Source organism: Siphateles boraxobius, unplaced genomic scaffold (assembly GCF_051911475.1).
Source record: "Siphateles boraxobius isolate OS27281-9 unplaced genomic scaffold, OSU_SipBor_1 327, whole genome shotgun sequence".
In the NCBI taxonomy this organism is placed as follows: domain Eukaryota; kingdom Metazoa; phylum Chordata; class Actinopteri; order Cypriniformes; family Leuciscidae; genus Siphateles; species Siphateles boraxobius.
Genome location: NW_027508950.1, coordinates 84,498 through 107,646, shown reverse-complemented (window position 1 = coordinate 107,646; position 23,149 = coordinate 84,498). Strand labels below are relative to the sequence as shown.

Genomic DNA, 23,149 nt, shown 5'->3' with positions numbered 1-23,149 from the left:
TATTATTTTTGTACTTTTTGATAATAAAAAAAAAAAAAAAAAAAAAGAGCGGAGGACTGTAGGTGGCAAGATGGCAATCCTTAGGTCGCTGGTTCAACTCCGGCTCGAAGGAGTTCTTTTTCACACATAAACTTTTCCTTGGCCCTGCTTCTCGACGAGGGCGTCAGCGCTTGAGTTCGTAGTTCGCCATTTTACAATCACGGCCGCCGGTGGTGGGAAAAAACTCATTCCCTGACCGGGAATCGAACCCGGGCCGCGGCGGTGAGAGCGCCGAATCCTAACCACTAGACCACCAGGGAAAGTCTGCTGACGACTTGCCCTCAAGCCTGGCTGTAGCCTTTACCCGATTTTGCAGCAAGACCACTAATACTTGTATTTTACTCCAGGAGAGGAGACGTCACCGACCCTGGCAAACTGACAAACTGTCACAGACTCTGTAGGAATATCCTAACAACACCACAACTTGCCATGAAAACAAAAACAATAAGATTAATATAATTTTTAAAGCAGTTTTTTGCAGACGTCTGTGGCCCTGGATCCCAGTTCTTCCACTGAGAAACTGTCACAGGCTCTGTAGTGATATCCTAACAACACCACAACTTAACATTTATTTTATTTTATTTCCTTTATTTTTCCAGGAAGGTCCCATTGAGATTAAAAGAAATCTCTTCCTCCAGGGAGTCATGGCCAAGATGGCCACACTACAAATCACACACAAACACATATAAAACATTTCAGAAAGTCAGGGCACAACATTCATCATAAATCAAGTAAAACAACAGCATGATTCAATCATTGTATGCTGCAGTAAATTTTTTAATACATTCAAAGGAGGAATTGTTTCAGGAGGGACAGTAGCTTGAAATTCATTCCACAGCCATGGAGCATAGTAGGAGAAAGATGATTTACCATGCTCGGAATGTACCCTAGGTACTACTAATTTAATCCCATTAGATGATCTAGTGCTATAGTTCTTTCTACATAAACATAGAAGACTAGTAATGTAATTTGGAAGTCTACCCATCAATGTCTTTACAATAAATTCTAACATATGGGATTTCCTTCTTTGATATAAAGAGGACCAACCCAAATAGTTGTGCAGCAAACAATGATGAGTACGTGAACAAGAATTTGTTATAAAACGCAGTGCAGCATGATAAACGCCATCCAGCCTTTTCAATAAATATGTAGACGCATGCATGTAAACAACATCACCATAGTCTAAAATAGGTAAAATAGTACTCTGTATTATTCTCTTTCTAGCTATAAAGGAAAAGCATTTTTTTTCCCGAAAAAGAAAACCCAGTCTTGGTTTAAGCCTTTTCACCAAGTAATTAATGTGAACATCAAAGGCTAACTTCTCATCGAGCCATATTCCTAAATATTTATAAGTTGGTACTCTTTCTATATGTAAACCCTCAATAGTCAGAATAGGCATAACAGTAGACATAGAACGGCTACGTGTAAAAAGAATATACTTCGTTTTATTTACATTTAAAACTAATTTTAGTTTCAACAAAGTAAGCTGAAAAGTATAAAAAGAATCCTTAAGAATTTCAATAGCCTGAGACACAGAGGATGCAGTGGAGTAAATAATTGTATCGTCAGCATAAAAATGTAGCTTTGCGGATTGTATTCCCTGCCCCAATTCATTAATAAAAATAGAAAAAAGAAGTGGTGCCAATAAAGAACCTTGCGGGACACCCTTCCTGACTATTACCATGGATGAGGTGTAATTATCTACAGCAACACATTGAGTTCTATCCGATAAATAATTTTTAAACCAACTCACAGCCGAATTATCGAGGCCAACACTTTTAAGCCTCCGTAACAGTAAAACATGATCCACTAAGTCAAACGCTTTTGTCAAATAAAAAAATAAGGCCGCACAATGTTGTCTATTATCGAGAGCAGTAATTAAATCATGTAGTAGCTGTTATCGTACTATGGCCCGCTCTAAATCCTGACTGAAATGCGTTGTAAATATCATGACTAAGTAGATATTCTTTCATTTGATCATTTATAATAGATTCAAAAACTTTTGCTAAAACCGGTAATTTAGAAATCGGACGTTAATTATTCAAATCGGAAGGATCGCCTCCTTTTAATAAAGGCATAACCATAGCCGATTTCCAAGATGGCGGAATTACATTAGTGGATAGACTCAAATTAAAAATCGATGCAATAGGTTCGGCAATAATATCTGCTGACAATTTTTAAAAAATTGGTTCAATTTGGTCAGACCCACCTGATTTCTTACAGTCTAAATTTCGGAGTAGTTTACGAACTTGGGACGGCAATACAGGGGCAAAAGAAAATAAATCTGATTCACTATTAGTCAACTCATCAGTTCTCTGTTCATCAAGGACCAAGGAATTGTCTGTTATCAAACCAGCTGAAATAAAATGACTATTAAACGTATTAACAATATCAGCCTTGTCTGTAATCAATCTTTGATTCAATTTTAAAACTTTTGGAAGATTAGTGGATGTATTTGATCCTATAAAAGATTTAGTTAATTTCCAAAATTTAGAAGGACAATTCATGTTATCATTAATCAGGTTTAAATAATACTGACTCTTCGAACTTTATATTAATTTTGTACACTTATTTCGTAATAATCTATATTGAGACCAGTCCTCCTCACCATTTGTTTTCTTTGCTTTAGACCAAGCCACGTTTCTTTGCTTAATAAGATTAGAGACGGATTGATTGAACCAAATATTATTTCTACCTCTCACCCGAAATCTACGTAAAGGAGCATGTTTATCACAAATTTCTAGAAAGATAGATTTGAAATAATCCCAAGCATCAACCACATCAGGTATAATTGAAACCAACTGTAAATCACTATTATAAACATCATGCAAAAAAGCCTGTACATTAAAATTTTTAAATTGACGTTTAAGATTTGAATTGAGAATTGAGATCCCCAACATGTGAGGCCTCCATCTTGAAGGTTTTTGTAGCAGGCCCCTCATCTGACCCCTTCCTGATGTTGGCTCCAGGTCTGTTAATAGCATGAGAAAAGGTAGATGTCATCACAGGCCTCTGCCCAGTCGAAAACCAACAGGTGCCATGTAAGCTCACGGACACCTGATCAGTGGGCCAGTGGTGCAATGGATAACGCGTCTGACTACGGATCAGAAGATTCTAGGTTCGACTCCTGGCTGGCTCGCTCTGCCTAAAACCGGTAAATAATTGTATCGTCAGCATAAAAATGTAGATTTTGCGGATTGTATTCCCTGCCCCAATTCATTAATAAAAATAGAAAAAAGAAGTGGTGCCAATAAAGAACCTTGCGGTACACCCTTCCTGACTATTACCATGGATGAGGTGTAATTATCTACAGCAACACATTGAGTTCTATCCGATAAATAATTTTTAAACCAACTCACAGCCGAATTATCGAGGCCAACACTTTTAAGCCTCCGTAACAGTAAAACATGATCCACTAAGTCAAACGCTTTTGTCAAATAAAAAAATAAGGCCGCACAATGTTGTCTATTATCGAGAGCAGTAATTAAATCATGTAGTAGCTGTTATCGTACTATGGCCCGCTCTAAATCCTGACTGAAATGCGTTGTAAATATCATGACTAAGTAGATATTCTTTCATTTGATCATTTATAATAGATTCAAAAACTTTTGCTAAAACCGGTAATTTAGAAATCGGACGATAATTATTCAAATCGGAAGGATCGCCTCCTTTTAATAAAGGCATAACCATAGCCGATTTCCAAGATGGCGGAATTACATTAGTGGATAGACTCAAATTAAAAATCGATGCAATAGGTTCGGCAATAATATCTGCTGACAATTTTTAAAAAATTGGTTTAATTTGGTCAGACCCACCTGATTTCTTACAGTCTAAATTTCGGAGTAGTTTACGAACTTGGGACGGCAATACAGGGGCAAAAGAAAATAAATCTGATTCACTATTAGTCAACTCATCAGTTCTCTGTTCATCAAGGACCAAGGAATTGTCTGTTATCAAACCAGCTGAAATAAAATTACTATTAAACGTATTAACAATTTCAGCCTTGTCTGTAATCAATCTTTGATTCAATTTTAAAACTTTTGGAAGATTAGTGGATGTATTTGATCCTATAAAAGATTTCGTTAATTTCCAAAATTTAGAAGGACAATTCATGTTATCATTAATCAGGTTTAAATAATACTGACTCTTCGAACTTTATATTAATTTTGTATACTTATTTCGTAATAATCTATATTGAGACCAGTCCTCCTCACCATTTGTTTTCTTTGCTTTAGACCAAGCCACGTTTCTTTGCTTAATAAGATTAGAGACGGATTGATTGAACCAAATATTATTTCTACCTCTCACCCGAAATCTACGTAAAGGAGCATGTTTATCACAAATTTCTAGAAAGATAGATTTGAAATAATCCCAAGCATCAACCACATCAGGTATAATTGAAACCAACTGTAAATCACTATTATATACATCATGCAAAAAAGCCTGTACATTAAAAATTTTAAATTGACGTTTAAGATTTGAATTGAGAATTGAGATCCCCAACATGTGAGGCCTCCATCTTGAAGGTTTTTGTAGCAGGCCCCTCATCTGACCCCTTCCTGATGTTGGGTCCAGGTCTGTTAATAGCATGAGAAAAAGTAGATGTCATCACAGGCCTCTGCCCAGTCGAAAACCAACAGGTGCCGTGTAAGCTCACGGACACCTGATCAGTGGGCCAGTGGTGCAATGGATAACGCGTCTGACTACGGATCAGGAGATTCTAGGTTCGACTCCTGGCTGGCTCGCTCTGCCTCTTTTACTATGCTGTCAGCCCTTAGCCGTTTTATTAACCCATAGTTTTTGTTATTATTATTATTGGATTGGTTGAGAAATATTAAAAATTGACAGTCCAACAATAGGCTGCTTTGTCAGTAGGATAACGGTTACCATACAATACTATGCGTCTTTTAAAATGCATTGCATGAGTACTGTCACAAGGACATTGCTTTACGACCAGTTTGTAGTGTCTATTATACCATCGCAAGAATGGGCAAGTACAGCTCGCTGCATCCTGCGGTGGATATCCAACCCGGCCCACATCCAAGTGTGACGTCAGAAGCCACACCCATCCAAGTGTGACGTCGGAAGCCTCGCCCATGTCCAATTACGGCACGTGACTCGATTTGTTGTACACATGCGCAAAATGGCGCTGCTTCCTTTCGGAAATATGTTTACGGTTGTTATCATAGTTATTGTTTTATAATAAAGATTAGGTTATTTGTGTAGAGGTGTGACGCTACAGATTATTGGTGCAGTTACATTGTGACGCTTTGGCAGGCTTGGAATGGTCTAAATCACAATCACTCCCTTATCAGCTGTATTAGACAATACGTTACCTCTGCATTGCTCACTGGTTTTGTAAGTTAATGACATGGTAGTACAAGTAAACAATGTCCCTTAAAACGATATTTTTGTATTTTTCTTGTATTTCTGTTACAAATGGTAATCAATAATTATGGTTTTGCTGTAATAAACGTATAAGGGAGCATCTATACTTAACCTGTTAACCGTTTCCAGAGCGTCGGCGCACTGAAGCGGGTTTTTTTTATTTAGTTCAAATTTACTATCAGATTTAATGTTATACCTTGACAAACTATACATCATTAAAAAGATATAATACTCAAGATTCAGTATTTGACCACTATTGTATTCTGAGAAACTTATAGTGACAGTTAAGTCTTAATTTGTGTCAGGAGTTATGAAATGGAAAAATGAGTCGATACCTTTAATATGAATTATGAGCGTCAGCTGGTCCATTCATAAAAAACACTCCAAGCTGTCGTCATGACAGCGATTCGCAAAACATCGTCCCTCAGGGCTTTAGCTCAAAAATGTGCAGACTTGGAGAAATATTGATATATTCTCATAGATTCACATCATATTTCTATAGACAGGAATAATATTTGTTGAATTTATACCCAAATGCGTCGATGTAATCATTATGATCGCTTCTTACTGAGATGTGCTGTGTTTTCAATTCATACCAATAGCCTGAGGGCGCTATATGCACAATAACAGTCCATATATGGATCACGAAGAAGACCCATAGTCATGTGACATTCCAGGACGTCACTGATACAGAAAGTAGCTGACAGAGATCGCTGTAACATGCAGATAAAGATGTTTTGAAGACAATAAACATGATTGCAATGATATTTGAGTTACCTGTGTTCTTCAAGCCATGACAGGTATTTCATAATAATAGATTATATTTATAATGCAATGCTAATCGATATAGATTTCATCATCGTGCAGAACACTATAAATAATAAATTTTCTGTCGGATTTTTTTTTATCTGAAGCCAAATTAGATCACAGAAGATTATTTAAAACACTCGACTTGCGTTATAAAGTAAGTTTGGAGCACAAACATGGTTTCAATCTCATAAATGGTCGTGTATTGATGGTGTGCTAAGCTAACATGCTAGCTAGCCCAGGTGCACCTGCCACCAGCAGTTATTGTTTTATGATTTTTTTCTAAATAGGAATGCTTACTGAAATGTTTCAGTATATTTGATACCAGTTTCAAATATTTAGTGAGAACTTTGATAAAAGAAATTAGGGTTTGAAACCCTATGAATAGCCTGTGAATAGCCAGTCGTTAGTAGCTATAATGCAGACAAAAGAAATGCATATTCAGAGCCATAACCAGTCTGGAGAGGTGTAAATGTGTGCAGGGGAGACTGACTCTGAATGGGGCTCGTTTGCACCACAAAATAATAGAGACAATAGACTGATTAGATGACTCAGAAGATGACTAAACATCAGTTTGCATTTTAGAGTCTAATCAAAATAAAGTAATTTGACATGATCTTGAAAAACATTTAACTAAATACAGAGTTTTAGACTTATCATTTTCAGATTTTAAATATAAAATGGTCACACATATGGCTTTAGCTGCAGTGCATTTCTAGATTGCTCCAGGGCCAACTTCAATTTTATTTTTATGAAGATGTTTCATAAAAGTAAATTTCTAATAACTTTACAAAACTTTGAAGCTATTTAAACATTTTTTTTTCATTATGACAATACTTATTTCTACATTTACAATAAACTACTAGGTGTCAGCTTTCAGATGAGATCATACTTGTGCTTTTAGTGCAAAGGGTTCATGAACTGTATCTGTTTAAGTTTGGGTATGCCATTTCTGGGGATTTTGCAAAAGTGGCCTTGAAGGTTAACAGGTTAAACTAAAACGAGTTTTTGTCACTTTCTTAATTATATGGGATCCAAACTGCACTTATAGTTATCCCTTCTAAATAAAAAAAATAAATATAAACTTTTTTTTACATTTCTTTCTATGTGGTTATAGAAATATTGCATTTTTACAACCAAATTAAGAATTCACTTATTAGTTAATGCCTGTTATAGCAAATTACTTTGAAATCAAATAATAGAACAGCAGAATGGAATTCATGTAAACCTTAAATTAAAGAACCAATATGGTGAAACTCGAAAAATTAGAATATCGTGCAAAAGTTAATTTTTTCAGTAATTCAACTAAAAGCTGACACTAATATATAATATAGACTCATTACATGCAAAGTGAGATATTTCAAGCCTTTATGCGTTATAAATTTGATGATTATGGCTTACAGCTATGTTGAATTACTGAAAAAAATGAACTTTTGCACAATATTCTAATACATAAAAAACAGTTAATCTCTCGCTTCTCGCTGTACAGGTTTTAGGAGTTTAACATATCAAAATATCATCATAGTGAATATAAATATACAATAATATCACTCATATTCTTTACAAGCAGAATAAGATTTACAGGATGTAACGTCACATATAAGTACTGAAATAATATATTTTTCATATTTACCCTTATTATAATCCAAATAACAACATGAAATTGGTGATATAATAATGCAGTTAGTATAGTATAATAGTAATAGTATACAAAACAAGTTACTGATACGAAATTTACTCAGCCAAATGTAACAGACAACTCAGTTAAGAGACATCACAGGGGAGTTAAATGACCAAATATGTAAGTTGAAGATAATTCATAGCTCTAAAACAACATCATCAAACCTTATTGATTCGAATTACATCAATATTTTGACAATTTATTACATATCGCGGGCTTTCGAGCTGATTGCGGAGCAGGCATGCAAGTCAAGTGATCAGCCGCACCGCACTGACCTCATTACAAACTATTGTTAAAGTGATAAGAGCTGCTTTCAACAGGTAACATCTCATTCTCATACAACTCATTCGTATTATGTTGAAGAGTGTTTATACTAAAACCGCAAGTGTGTTTTGTGCATTTTGTTTACCAGTTACCTTCGTCTTCTACTCTTCTCTTCTCGATGCTTCTTCCTGTTTTTAAATGTTAACGTTAATGAGAATGTTTCCAATTTGGGCATGGGCGTGGTGGCTTCTGACGTAACAGTCGGATGTGGCCGGTTGGATGTCACCCGCAGGATGCAGCGAGAGGCTACTCAGAATGGGAGGAAACTGAACCCCTCGTGAGGCAAATGAGAGCTCCCTCTGTTGAGCCTGATGAAATTGAATTCAGTAAACAATCCCTTCGGATCATTCCCATGTTCTTAAAGGGGTCGGTCACACACTAAAATTAAAAGGGTCTGCTCCAGGCAGAAGGAAGATCCCATATGGTCTAGCGGTCAGGATTCCTGGTTTTCACCCAGGCGGCCCGGGTTCGACTCCCGGTATGGGAAGATCGGGTTGTCTTTGCATCACTTAATCGAAACAACCAGCATGTATGTCTGTAGCAGTTTTAGCCAGTGGCGGAGATTCAGCCACCTGATATGTTGAGGTTCTGTCCCCAATCAGTGTGCCTTCGATAGCTCAGCTGGAAGAGCGGAGGACTGTAGGTGGCAAGTTGGCAATCCTTAGGTCGCTGGTTCAACTCCGGCTCGAAGGAGTTCTTTTTCACACATAAACTTTTCCTTGGCCCTGCTTCTCGATGAGGGCGTCAGCGCTTGAGTTCGTAGTTCGCCATTTTACAATCACGGCCGCCGGTGGTGGGCAAAAAATTAGGTCGCTGGTTCAACTACGGCTCGAAGGAGTTCTTTTTCACACATAAACATTTCCTTGACCCTGCTTCTCGACGAGGGCGTCAGCGCTTGAGTTCGTAGTTCGCCATTTTACAATCACGACCGCCGGTGATGGGCTAAATCTCATTCCCTGACCGGGAATCGAACCCGGGCCGCGCCGGTGAGAGCGCCGAATCCTAACCACTAGACCACCAGGGAAGGTCTGCTGATGACTTGCCCTCAAGCCTGGCTGTCGCCTCTACCAGATTTTACAGCAAGACCACTAATACTTGTATTTTCCTCCAGGAGAGGAGACGTCACTTACCCTGGCAAACTGACAAACTGTCACAGACTCTGTAGGAATATCCTAGCCACACCACAACTTGCCATGAAAACAAAGCAACCGAGATCCCCAACATGTGAGGCCTCCATCTCGAAGGATTTTAACGCAGTTTTTTGCAGACGTCTCTTACCCTGGATCCCGGTTCTTCCGCTGAGAAACTGTCACAGACTCTGTAGGAATATCCAAATAACAACACAACTTGCCATAAAAACTAAAAATTTGAGATCCCCAACATGTGAGACCTCCATCTCTAAGGTTTTTTCTAGCAGTTTTTTGCAGACGTCTCTGGCCCTGGATCCCAGTTCCCAGTTTTTCCGCTGAGAAACTGTCACAGGCTCTGGAGGAATATCCTAACAACACCACAACTTGCCATGAAAACAAAAACAATAAGATCCCCAACATGTGAGGCCTGCATCTCAAAGGTTTTTAAAGCAGTTTTTTGCAGACGTCTGTGGGCCTGGATCCCAGTTCTTCCACTGAGAAACTGTCACAGGCTCTGTAGTAATATCCTAACAACACCACAACTTAACATTTATTTTATTTTATTTACTTTATTTTTTTTCAAGGAAGGTCCCATTGAGATTAAAAGAAATCTCTTCCTCCAGGGAGTCCTGGCCAAGATGGCCACACTACAAATCACACACAAACACACAACACATATAAAACATTCCAGAAAGTCAGAGCACAACATTCATCATAAATCAAGTAAAACAACAGCATGATTCAATCATTGTATACTGCATTAAACTTTTAAATACATTCAAAGGAGGAATTGTTTCAGGAGGGACAGTAGCTTGAAATTCATTCCACAGCCATGGAGCATAGTAGGAGAAAGACGATTTACCATGCTCTGAATGTACCCTAGGTACTACTAATTTAATCCCATTAGATGATCTAGTGCTATAGTTCTTTCTACATAAACATAGAAGACTAGTAATGTAATTTGGAAGTCTACCCATCAATGTCTTTACAATAAATTCTAACATATGGGATTTCCTTCTTTGATATAAAGAGGACCAACCCAAATAGTTGTGCAGCAAACAATGATGAGTACGTGAACAAGAATTTGTTATAAAACGCAGTGCAGCATGATAAACACCATCCAGCCTTTTCAATAAATATGTAGACGCATGCATGTAAACAACATCACCATAGTCTAAAATAGGTAAAATAGTACTCTGTATTATTCTCTTTCTAGCTATAAAGGAAAAACATTTTTTTTTCCCGAAAAAGAAAACCCAGTCTTGGTTTAAGCCTTTTCACCAAGTAATTAATGTGAACATCAAAGGCTAACTTCTCATCGAGCCATATTCCTAAATATTTATAAGTTGGTACTCTTTCTATATGTAAACCCTCAATAGTCAGAATAGGCATAACAGTAGACATAGAACGGCTACGTGTAAAAAGAATATACTTCGTTTTATTTACATTTAAAACTAATTTTAGTTTCAACAAAGTAAGCTGAAAAGTATAAAAAGAATCCTTAAGAATTTCAATAGCCTGAGACACACAGGATGCAGTGGAGTAAATAATTGTATCGTCAGCATAAAAATGTAGCTTTGCCGATTGTATTCCCTGCCCCAATTCATTAATAAAAATAGAAAAAAGAAGTGGTGCCAATAAAGAACCTTGCGGGACACCCTTCCTGACTATTACCATGGATGAGGTGTAATTATCTACATCTACACATTGAGTTCTATCCGATGAATAATTTTTAAACCAACTCACAGCCGAATTATCGAGGCCAACACTTTTAAGCCTCCGTAACAGTTGTAAGGGGTGTACAGTTAAAGACCCAGAACCAGATATGAAGAATGAAGACCCAGAGTCAGAATTATAAAAAATTAAAGAAAATATTTACTGAAGATAGTTTGCAGTTTCATCAGCAGAAGTCAGCTTCAATACTCGCACAGGAGTTCGTAGGCCGCCCCGCTTACAGTTACAAAGATCACAGCAGTTATACGATTTCCAAGGTCTAAGCTAAGTCATTGCTTACAGGATGAATGATTCTCATTGGCTATGAAATAGATAAACACAGTAATTTTCCACACATATACAGATAGAGTGAAGCATATCTCCATCGATTATGCAGCTGAAGTAAGGCACGTCATGACCTTCCAGGTCGCAGATTTGGGTTGCAGGGCACCAGTATGTCCAGAACAACAACTCAGTCAATCTCCAATAATACCAGTGGTTCCTTAACCTGTAACCAAGAAGACTAACACACACACCGACACACAGCTTTTCCAAGGTTGGATTTGGCCAGGCTCTCACTATAAACAGGAGAGTCCTCTCAAAACATAAAGATAATGCGTTCTTTCTCTGAAGGATAGCTAAACTTTAGTCTAACTGGAAAGAAAGGCTTTAACGAAGAAATGGCCCCTTAAACTATTGGCTTCAATGACCCCTATATGTTTTAACACATTGAAGACCTTTCTCAAACACAAAACAAGTCCCTATTTCATTTCTGGAAGCTGTGTTAAATAAGCAAGCACTGCATTCAGATATCAAATACAGACATTAAAGAATACATGAAAAGAACATTTCAGTAATCACAATGGTAACTTATATAAATAAAGCAAAATCTCCAGAGAAGTCATTCAACTCATTTGATATTTAGAAGGAAAAATATTGATTAATACCTTAATTATAATCAATCATTACATATACATTGAAGCAGCAGTGGATTCCAATCCACCCCCTTCAGTCCCCCGTTTTAGACCAATGCGGAGTCCTAAACACCACATCTGGTCTATCCATAAAGAGGCTGCTTCAAAATGTTAGGTTTCTGACCCATGCTCCTCTGTCAGGTTAATTTTTATAAAACAAACAATATCTTTTTCCTTCAATGACTTAATATCAACAACATATCCCACATACTACAATATTGATCTCCAGAACCTTTGGACATAGCTGTCTTTACATGTCTTACACAGCTATTATTCATCTTGGCTAATTTTGTTTCATCATCAAATTAACTGATACAATACAAGTACATATTTAATCATAAATACCAGGATATATGTGTCAGGGTTACATCATCCAGATCACCATCTCCGCCCACTCGTTCCCTTTCACCCAACCAGACTTTTCCCCGTTCATTATCCCCTGAGTACTAATCACCGTCACCTGTGTCCCATCAACCATATGGACTATAAAACACTCACCTTCACTGCAGTCACTTGTCTGGTCTCGTCATTCCATGGCTCACAGACTTCCCGATCACTTACCTTCTACTTACCGTCGCTTCACTCATCTTGGATCAACCCATCCGTACCAGCCATCGCCACGCCACCTGCAAGAGAGGGAAAGAAAGAGAGAGACTTAAAACCACAGCTAAGCTTCATTGAACTTTCTATGTTACTTCTTCTCACCTGTTATCTCCGACCGCAATCCTTCTGCAAAATAAACACTGATAACTTACCATCTTGTCTGATTCCTCTGTGATCCGTGACAGAAGACCAGACCACAGAAAGGAGTAATTATGCAGAATCAGTCGGATTTAGAAGAGGATTCCTCAGCGGCTAATCCTCCGGTCGCCGCGGCACTCTTTCCACCACCTCCACTTCCGCAACCTCCCGCTGCTTCGTTCACTGCCTCTGCGAGTCCCATGGCCCGGCCAGCGCCCTACTCTGGTGAGGCGGAGAACTGCAGTGGGTTTCTTCTCCAGGTATCCTTGTATATCTCCATGAATGAGCATCAGTTCCGTAGTGATACCGCCCGGGTGGCTTTCATTATCTCACTGTTATCTGGTCAAGCACTTCGATGGGCACAGTCATTGTGGGATTCAGATGCCCCGGTGGTCAAATCCTTCTCAAGTTTTAAACAGCACTTTAAAGAGGTTTTGGGCAAACAATATCTGAACTGTCCATTCACGACCAACTCTATAACCTCCGTCAAGGAAATTCTTCAGTGAGTTCGTATACGCTTCAGTTCCGCACACTAGCCGCAGCTAGCGGCTGGAATGAAACCGCCCTGATCACCGCATTTCGTCATGGTTTGAATTCCAACGTCCGCCAGCTGTTGGTGGTGTATGAGGACAGCATGGGGTTAGAGAATCTGATCCAGCAGACAATCCGTACAGCCCAGCGTCTCACCGCTTGTGATAGGTTTGTACCCACTGTAAGTTCTCCGCCTCCGGCGCCTTCAGTCACTCCTCCAGCACCAGTTCCAATGGAAGTAGACTCCACCCACCTTTCTACAGCTGAACGCCAGCGCAGATTTCAACATTCCCTCTGTCTATACTGTGCTTCCGACAAGCATCTCCTCAGTTCTTGCCCTGTACGACCTCCGCGACAGGCGGTAAGTGCCATTCAACTCTCCCCGAAGATTGAGCCTCTCACACGTACCAGAGTACATGTATTAACCTCCTGTGTTTGTCTCCCAGCGCAAGCCCTCATTGACTCCGGGTCTGCGGGGAACTTCATATCCACCCAGTTTCTCCAAAAGTTGAATATTCGGCGACGCCGTCTGTGCCGAGATCTTCCCGTCCAAACCATACAAGGCAAGCCATTAGGTCGTGGTCGAATTCGCCATTATACACCCACTCTAACTCTTCGTATCGGCTGTTTACACTCTGAGGAAATTTCTCTTATGGTGCTGGAGGAGTCCACCGCGGATATCATCCTGGGACGTCCCTGGTTAGTACAACATCAGCCAGTACTCCACTGGGGAACTGGAGAGGTACTCCGTTGGGGTGAAGATTGCCATAGATCCTGCCTCAGTTCCATCCAGAAGGTTCATTCTTCGTCCCGTTCCAAGTCACCCGCGGGGGAAACTAGAGTTCCTGTCTGTTCTACTTCGGTGGAAAGCACTGAAGTCCAAGTTCAAGGCGAAATCCCAGTGGAGTACCAGGCGTTCCAGGACGTATTCAGTAAGGAACTGGCAACCAAACTACCTCCACACCGGCCATGGGACTGCGCCATCGACTTGCTACCCGGAGCCACCCTTCGCAAAGGTCGTATATATCCTCTGTCCATCCCGGAACAGAAGGCCATGGAGGAGTATGTGAAGGAAGCTTTACATCAGCAGTTTATTCGACCATCTACCTCCCCTGCCGCTTCGAGCTTCTTCTTTGTGGCCAAAAAGGACGGAGGCTTGCGGCCCTGTATCGATTACCGTCATCTTAACTCTCAGACTGTCAAATTCAGCTATCCCCTTCCTCTGGTACCTGCCGCCCTGGAACAGCTGCGTGGTGCACGCATTTTCTCCAAACTGGACCTTAGAAGTGCGTATAATCTGATCCGAATCCGGCATGGAGATGAGTGGAAAACTGCCTTTGTGACCCCCTCGGGCCACTACGAGTATCAGGTCATGCCTTTCGGACTGTCCAACGCTCCTGCCGTCTTCCAAGGTCATATGAATGAAGTCCTTCGAGAGTTCCTCAACCGTTTTGTAATCGTCTACATTGATGATATACTCATATACTCTTCTTCTATGTCTGAGCACCATCAACATGTCATCCAGGTCCTCGAGAAGCTGAGAGCACACAGGTTATATCTGAAGCTGGAGAAGTGCGAATTTCACACCTCTACCGTTCACTTCCTGGGTTATGTCATCAACCAACAGGGCATCCAAATGGACCAGAGGAAGGTGGAAACTATCCAGAACTGGCCACAACCCTCCTCCGTAAAGGAACTGCAACGATTCCTGGGGTTCGCGAACTTCTATAGACGATTCATCCGGAACTACAGTCATATCAGTGCTCCCCTCACTTCTTCCCTCAAGGGACGGCCCAAGTCTCTGTCCCTATCTCCCTCCGCAGTACAGGCCTTCCAGCGTTTAAAGGAAACTTTCATCACTGCTCCCATCCTCATTCATCCAAACCCGGACCTTCCGTTTGTGGTAGAGGTAGATGCCTCATCTACTGGAGTAGGAGCAGTTCTCTCTCAGCGGCAGGGTGAGCCACCCAAACTCCTTCCATGCGCCTTCTTCTCCAAGAAATTAGCCCCGGCGGAGCGGAACTATGACGTCGGTAACCGAGAGCTGCTGGCCATCAAACTGGCCCTTGAGGAGTGGAGGCACTGGCTGGAGGGAGCTAACCATCAATTCACAGTAATCACCGATCATCGCAACTTGGAGTACTTAAGGGAGGCTAAAAGACTGAACCCTAGACAAGCCCGCTGGGCTCTATTCTTCACACGCTTCAACTTTGTGGTGTCATATCGTCCCGGGAGTAAGAATTGCAAGGCTGATGCACTTTCACGACTCCATCACACCTCTGTTGAAGATCTTCAACCCGAACCTATCCTCCCTCCAGCCGTAATCCTCAGTCCAATCGTCTGGGAGGTTGACCAACAGATCGCCCAGGAACTGACACGTCAACCCGCTCCGCCGGGAGGTCCAGAAGGGCGTATTTTCGTACCTCCACATCTACGTACTCCCCTTCTGGACTCCGCTCACTCCCTTCCGGGCTCTGGACATCCGGGTAGCAAGCGTACCCTCTCGCTCCTCAGTCAACGGTACTGGTGGCCGTCCATCTCCAGAGATGTCTCCAGGTTCATCCGCGGTTGTTCAGTCTGTGCCATCACCAACACCCCGAGGAGAGTCCCAGAAGGCAAGCTCGTGCCGTTACCTCTTCCCAGGCGACCATGGTCACACATTGGTGTCGATTTCATGACTGATCTACCCAATTCAGAAGGCTTTACCTGCGTATTCGTTGTTGTGGACAGGTTCTCTAAAGGTTGTAAGCTGATTCCCTTACCTGGTCTTCCCACTGCGTTACAAGCAGCTGAAGCTCTATTCCACAACGTCTTTAGGAACTTCGGCCTCCCAGAGGATATCGTCTCGGATCGGGGACCTCAGTTCATCTCAAGAGTATGGCAAGCCTTCTTCAAACTCCTCGGGGTCACCATCAGCCTTTCCTCAGGCTACCATCCGCAGACTAACGGCCAGACTGAGCGGAAGATTCAGGAGATTGGACGTTACCTGCGGACGTACTGCCATCAGTACCAGGACAGCTGGAACCGTTACCTCCCATGGGCTGAGTATGCCCAAAACTCTCTGCGGCAGAACACCACCGGGCTCACCCCCTTCCAGTGTATCCTTGGTTACCAGCCTCCACTCTTTCCTTGGTCGGGTGAGCCCTCGGAGGTTCCAGCTGTCGACTTCTGGTTCCATCAGAGCGAGGGGGTATGGGACTCAGCTCATGTGCATCTACAGCAGGCAGTACGGAGACACAAGGAACAAGCGGACCGTCACCGACTCGACACCCCTCAGTATCAGCCAGGTCAAAAGGTGTGGTTGTCGACTCGAGACATCCGTCTCCGTCTACCTTGCCGTAAGCTGAGTCCTCGATTCATCGGACCATTCACCATCCAGAGGCAGTTGAACGAAGTGACCTACAGGCTCAATCTTCCCCCTCATTTCAGGATTGCTCCTTCATTCCATGTTTCCTTACTTAAACCCTTCACTGACCCTGTCACCCCTGTTCCCTCAGATAACCTTCCCACTGACGTACCTCCTCCCGTTCCCGTTGAAGAGGAGCCCATTTATCGAGTCCGCTCTATCATGGATTCTCGGCGGCGAGGTCCTCGGCTGGAGTACCTGGTGGACTGGGAGGACTACGGACCAGAGGAACGTTCCTGGGTCCTGCGAGATGACATCTTGGATCCAACGCTACTCACCCAGTTCCACAGTGATCATCCGGATCGTCTGGCTCCCAGGGGTCGTGGTCGACCCCGCCGCCGGCAGCGCCCGTCTCAGGCGTCAAGAGCCGCCTCGGGAGGGGGGGGGGGTACTGTCAGGGTTACATCATCCAGATCACCATCTCCGCCCACTCGTTCCCTTTCACCCAACCAGACTTTTCCCCGTTCATTATCCCCTGAGTACTAATCAACGTCACCTGTGTCCCATCAACCATATGGACTATAAAACACTCACCTTCACTGCAGTCACTTGTCTGGTCTCGTCATTCCATGGCTCACAGACTTCCCGGTCACTTACCTTCTACTTACCGTCGCTTCACTCATCTTGGATCAACCCATCCGTACCAGCCATCGCCACGCCACCTGCAAGAGAGGGAAAGAAAGAGAGAGACTTAAAACCACAGCTAAGCTTCATTGAACTTTCTATGTTACTTCTTCTCACCTGTTATCTCCGACCGCAATCCTTCTGCAAAATAAACACTGATAACTTACCATCTTGTCTGATTCCTCTGTGATCCGTGACAATATGCACTAGTTTTTATAATTTCCAATTCATTTTATAATGAACTAAGAAGAATAGTTAATCCATTCTTTTCACTACTCCCCTTTATAGACCCAAAAGGTTCAAAACACTGGTTGAAAACACAAAGGTTGTCAAACTGCAAATAAACAACATAAAAAAAAAAAATAAGACCCATAATAATCCACTTTAAGTCTCTCCATGAATTCATCCTTCAGTTTACAATCACCATCTTAATTATATAACATCTTATACTTTTTTTTTACTCTTTTCAAAAATAGAAATAAAATAAAACAAATTCAAATCATCATTTCAATCATTATTTTACCCCTAAAATATAGAATTGTTCCCCATTCTGCTAAATGCATTCCTTATCTTTATATCACGTTAATCCCTGTTAATCATACTCAATGCCTTTATTATTATTTTTTTTTTTTATCTGAAACATCATTTTTCATACCATTTCAACTTGATTTGACTTAACAGGTGTTAATAAATAGTTCCATAGATTCTATCAGAAATTTTATTTTCATAACATACATTTATCTACTATATTTCTTCTCCTATTTCCATATTTCCCTACATGCCAGTTCCTTCTGCATCACTTTCCTCTTCCATTGAGTCTCTCACCACTGTCAGCCTAGTGACACTTAAAGTTCCCTCGTTAACTACTTCTCACAGTATTGCTCTATCAAATGGTTAGTCTGACGATCCAAAAAATATAATCAGTATTGTCTCAGTCCCACTTATCTTTACAGTTTTACAGAAACCAAAATATTATGTTACTCAAATCCCAGCCCACAGCCATATAGCTGCTTTCTCTTTTTACCTTTATTAAATTGTAGTTTTCTTAGACATCTAATGTCATACATACATTTAATGGATTGAGAAACAAAACCTTTTCTTTTTAGAAGTTATATTCACTCCTCCTTTGTTCGCCCTCCGGCCTTTCAATAGAAATGAGGGAGCTCACTCTGGATAATTTGGATAGTGACTTAGCCAATGTGTCACTTTGTCTCTCTGCCGTCAAGTCTATATATACATATATATATATATATATTTTTTTTTTTCCTACGTTTATCCTTATGATCCCACCTAGTTGTCTATTTAAATTTAGACCCTCAGTTGAATTTAGACAAGAGGTTTACCCCAGAATGTATGGCAATCTTCTTTACAATTCCAATTTATATAAAATACTAATCCAGAGAGTAATTCAGTTCAATATCATAAATGACAAAAGCATTCATAATTACCAATAGCAGACAGAGCTGGAGAACCATTCCAATTAAAGCTCGTCCCATGTTCTGCATTGTCTTTTCATCAGATTGACTTAGAATTATCAACTTTTTTAAAGTTGGTCATTTCACTTAACCCATCTGTAATGATAAAACACTAATTCCAGAGGTTAATGACACAATATCCTCAAAATCAGGAAATAATAGTACCCCAAACTAATGCATACAAGACATAAAGTGCTGTCACCATCACACGCACTCATACTAGACACACATATGTTAACTGTTCATTTTCAATGTTCATTTTTCTTTATATTATTGCTAAAAGATTTAAATTTTAAATACGATTTTAAACTTCCCATTTTCCTGTAGCTTCTACCTAATTTTACATGGTCTCTTAACCAGTTTCAAAGCATATTAAATTTGTTACAATAATCTTTGACCATTCACCTTTGTTATCCATACTTTTCTTAAATCAAAAGCTGTCTTCATCTTTAGCCACCACCATGTCTAACGACCTTCAAGAGTTAAAACTATGTTATAGACATATTAGTTCAAAATCAACACTATGATTTTCCTTGCCCGTAAGGCAACCGACATCAAAAAGTTTTATTACTGTCTCCACAACAACTAATGGGAATCACTTCATGGAATCAGCTGGCCACTCCCGCTAATCATTTATCTTTAATTTTCTTCTCTTCAGGGTGTCGTCCCCTGGCATAGTTGCAGACACTTGTCACAATGAAAAACAAGCCATACAATCAATGCGGTTTCTGGTGAGTGGTATAGAGGAACTCACATTTCTGGGTCAGACTGCCGTAAAGTTAATTTTAACCTCACAGCGCATCTCACCTCTCAATGCTCTGCTGACCCCGGTGGCCTCAAGTAATCAGCGCTCAACTGTCATACCTTTCTCACAAATAACAACTCCATCCGGAGTTTTCCAGTGTTCGTGACCCCCTGTGTTGGGCTGTCCCCTGGCCAGGAAGATCATCCCGTCATTGAGTAGCCACTCGTACACACGTACTCACTGGTGACCAGTCATTCCCAATAGAATCAGTTTTCTTCAACAGAACTCAACTGTTTTCTGGAGCTTAGGAAAGGCACGTTCAAGAGTCACCAGAGCCATTCCGATTGCCTAATAGTGTTCACAGGGAGACAGGTTAATAACAACAGTATTTAATCACTTAAATCCATTAACTATCTTAAAAGCAGCAACCTAGCTACTCAGTGGATTTACATCACAACCGTACATTCAGTGTACATTTCCGTCGGCCCCGCCCCCGTTTCATGGTGGGGACTAAGATCAGACAAAGAAGTTACTGGTCCTAAAATAACCTAATCAAAGATGTCACTACAAATAGCTTATCACTTATGACACCGACTCAGGTAACAGCTTTTAGCTGACATTGAATGAGAGAGAGACATTGAATGAGAGAGGGACTGGTACACTGCACTCTCATGAACGTCTAACTTTATCTACCATCTTTTAACTCTATCCCAGCTTAAGGCATCTTTGCCAGATATTACATACGGTTTCAAATAAACATATTATTAATATTTGTCTTTTGCCCACACCTCAGGAAATTTAGGCATTACAAATTTCCACTCAGATTGAGTCTGTTGCACTGGCAGTTTCAGCCAGAGCACACATCAGATTCAGATAAGCAAACTGTTTCATTACAGCCAATAACAACCTTATCTTTTGAAAGCAAAACATCAGCTTCTAGTTCTTTCATGGTCAACTTTTCAAGCTGTTTGTTTAATCAGCATTTAGCAACTGTTAATCTAGTACTGCTTCTGCTTATTTGTTCTTACATAAAAATAATTATTCTAGTTCTCAATATGTCACGATACCACACACAGGAAACAGGGGTAGATCCAATAGCAGTTTATTCGGGTAATCCAAAATCATAAAACCAGTCCAGGCAGGGGTCAAAACCAAAAGGCAATCCATAAACAAGAATCAAAACAATAAAAGGCAAGAACACAGACCTCCAAAGTGGTGTGACGAATAACAACGACTCCGTGACAAACACTAAAACAGACAGGGTATATATACACTCAAACTAACAAGGTGATGGGAAACAGCTGAGTGCAATGAACTGATGAGTGACAGACAGAATGCTGGGAAATGAAGTCAAACGTGAAAGACACCGTGAGAACGAGGACCTCTAGTGGCAACCCAGGGAACACAAACCAGACACTGTGACATAACCCCCCCTCTACGGAGCGGCTACCAGACGCTCCAAGACCCACAAAAAACAAACAAAACAAGAGACCAGGAGGGAGGTGGAACGGTGGAGGATCAGGGGGAGGGATGGGGGGCCAGGTCCATGGAAGGGAACAGAAACAGGGGGTGATGGTTTAGCCGGCGGCCAGGGCGAAGCAGACGGTCCATCGGGCGGCCAGGGCGAAGCAGACAGTCCATCGGGCGGCCAGGTCAAAGCAGACAGTCCATCGGGCGGCCAGGTCGAAGCAGACAGTCCATCGGGTGGCCAGGGCGAAGCAGACAGTCCATCGGGCGGCCAGGGCGAAGCAGACAGTTCATCGGGCGGCCAGGGCGAAGCTGACAGTCCATCGGGCGGCCAGGGCGAAGCTGACAGTCCATCGGGCGGCCAGGGCGAAGGTGACAGTCCATCGGGCGGCCAGGGCGAAGCTGACAGTCCATCGGGCGGCCAGGGCGAAGCAGACAGTCCATCGGGCGGCCAGGGCGAAGCAGACGACCCCTCGGGCGACCAGGGCGGTGAAGACCCCTCGGGCGACCAGGGCGGTGAAGACCCCTCGGGCGGCCAGGGCGGTGAAGACCCCTCGGGCGGCCAGGGCGGTGAAGACCCCTCGGGCGGCCAGGGCGGTGAAGACCCCTCGGGCGGCCAGGGCGGTGAAGACCCCTCGGGCGGCCAGGGCGGTGAAGACCCCTCGGGCGGCCAGGGCGGTGAAGACCCCTCGGGCGGCCAGGGCGGTGAAGACCCCTCGGGCGGCCAGGGCGGTGAAGACCCCTCGGGCGGCCAGGGCGGTGAAGACCCCTCGGGCGGCCAGGGCGGTGAAGACCCCTCGGGCGGCTCCGGCTCAGGAGCAGACACTGGCTCCGGCTCAGGAACAGACACTGGCTCCGGCTCAGGAGCAGACACTGGCTCCGGCTCAGGAACAGACACTGGCTCCGGCTCAGGAACAGACACTGGCTCCGGCTCAGGAACAGACACTGGCTCCGGCTCAGGAACAGACACTGGCTCCGGCTCAGGAACAGACACTGGCTCCGGCTCAGGAACAGACACTGGCTCCGGCTCAGGAACAGACACTGGCTCCGGCTCAGGAACAGACACTGGCTCCGGCTCAGGAACAGACACTGGCTCCGGCTCAGGAACAGACACTGGCTCCGGCTCAGGAACAGACACTGGCTCCGGCTCAGGAACAGACACTGGCTCCGGCTCAGGAACACACACTGGCTCCGGCTCAGGAACACACACTGGCTCCGGCTCAGGAACACACACTGGCTCCGGCTCAGGAACAGACACCAAAACTGTAACAGCCATAAGAACAGACACAAACACAGAAACAAACACTGGTTCAGGAACAGGCGCTGGCTCTGGCTCCGGTACAGCAGACACAGGCTCCGGCTCTGGAACAGGCATTGGCTCTGGCTCCGGCTCAGGTACAGCAGACACAGGCTCCGGCTCTGGAACAGGCACTGGCTCTGGCTCTGGAACAGCAGACACTGGCTCCGGCTCTGGAACAGCAGACACTGGCTCAGGCTCAGGAACAGCAGACACTTGACTCGGGACCACTGGACTCGGGACCACCGGCACTGGGACCACCGGAACTGAGACCACCGGACTCGGGACCACCGGGTTGTTGGGGAGATACGAGGCCCTTCTCCTCCTCCTCCGTCCTTGATGGCGAGCTGCAGCCTCAGTACTAGACGGGACCAGGGGCGAGGACTTTGGACTGGACAGGACCAGTGGTGAGGAGGACCTTGGGCTGGACGAAACCAGTGGCGAGGGCTTTAAGATGGACGGGACCAGCGGCGAAGATCTTGTGCTGGGCGGAACCAGCGGCGAGGATCTTGAGTTGGACGGGACCAGTGGTGAGGACCTTGTGGTAGATGAGCCCCACGATGATGACTTTGTGCGGGGTGGAACCAGCGGTGAGAATCTTGTACTGGACCAGTCCGGCGGCTCCGGATCAGAAGAATGGAAAGGCGGAGGATGGTGTCGTGGAATTTGTCGACCACCTCCTCCCCTGCAACCTCCCCGAGTTCCGGAGAACTTTGCCAGACGAGTCCCCAGAAACGACTCACCATCTCTGATGGACGAGTTCGCTGAAGCCTTAGCCGCCGCTGCTTCCTCAGTCTGCTGGGCCCA

The 23,149-nt window shown here is 42.9% G+C and overlaps 6 non-coding genes across 6 annotated transcripts; 4 read left to right on the top strand and 2 right to left on the bottom strand.

The window, feature by feature from the left end:
- Positions 1-227: 227 nt before the first annotated feature.
- Positions 228-299, bottom strand: trnae-cuc (transfer RNA glutamic acid (anticodon CUC)). The gene has a single exon. It is a non-coding gene; the product is annotated as a tRNA-Glu (tRNA).
- Positions 300-3,105: 2,806 nt separating this feature from the next.
- Positions 3,106-3,178, top strand: trnar-acg (transfer RNA arginine (anticodon ACG)). Its single transcript has one exon. It is a non-coding gene; the product is annotated as a tRNA-Arg (tRNA).
- Positions 3,179-4,711: 1,533 nt separating this feature from the next.
- trnar-acg (transfer RNA arginine (anticodon ACG)) lies at positions 4,712-4,784 on the top strand. Its single transcript has one exon. It is a non-coding gene; the product is annotated as a tRNA-Arg (tRNA).
- A 3,870-nt stretch (positions 4,785-8,654) lies between these two features.
- Positions 8,655-8,726, top strand: trnae-uuc (transfer RNA glutamic acid (anticodon UUC)). The gene has a single exon. It is a non-coding gene; the product is annotated as a tRNA-Glu (tRNA).
- Positions 8,727-8,845: 119 nt separating this feature from the next.
- trnay-gua (transfer RNA tyrosine (anticodon GUA)) lies at positions 8,846-8,932 on the top strand. The gene is given in 2 exon segments: positions 8,846-8,882; positions 8,897-8,932. It is a non-coding gene; the product is annotated as a tRNA-Tyr (tRNA).
- Positions 8,933-9,191: 259 nt separating this feature from the next.
- On the bottom strand, positions 9,192-9,263 carry trnae-cuc (transfer RNA glutamic acid (anticodon CUC)). Its single transcript has one exon. It is a non-coding gene; the product is annotated as a tRNA-Glu (tRNA).
- Positions 9,264-23,149: the final 13,886 nt, after the last annotated feature.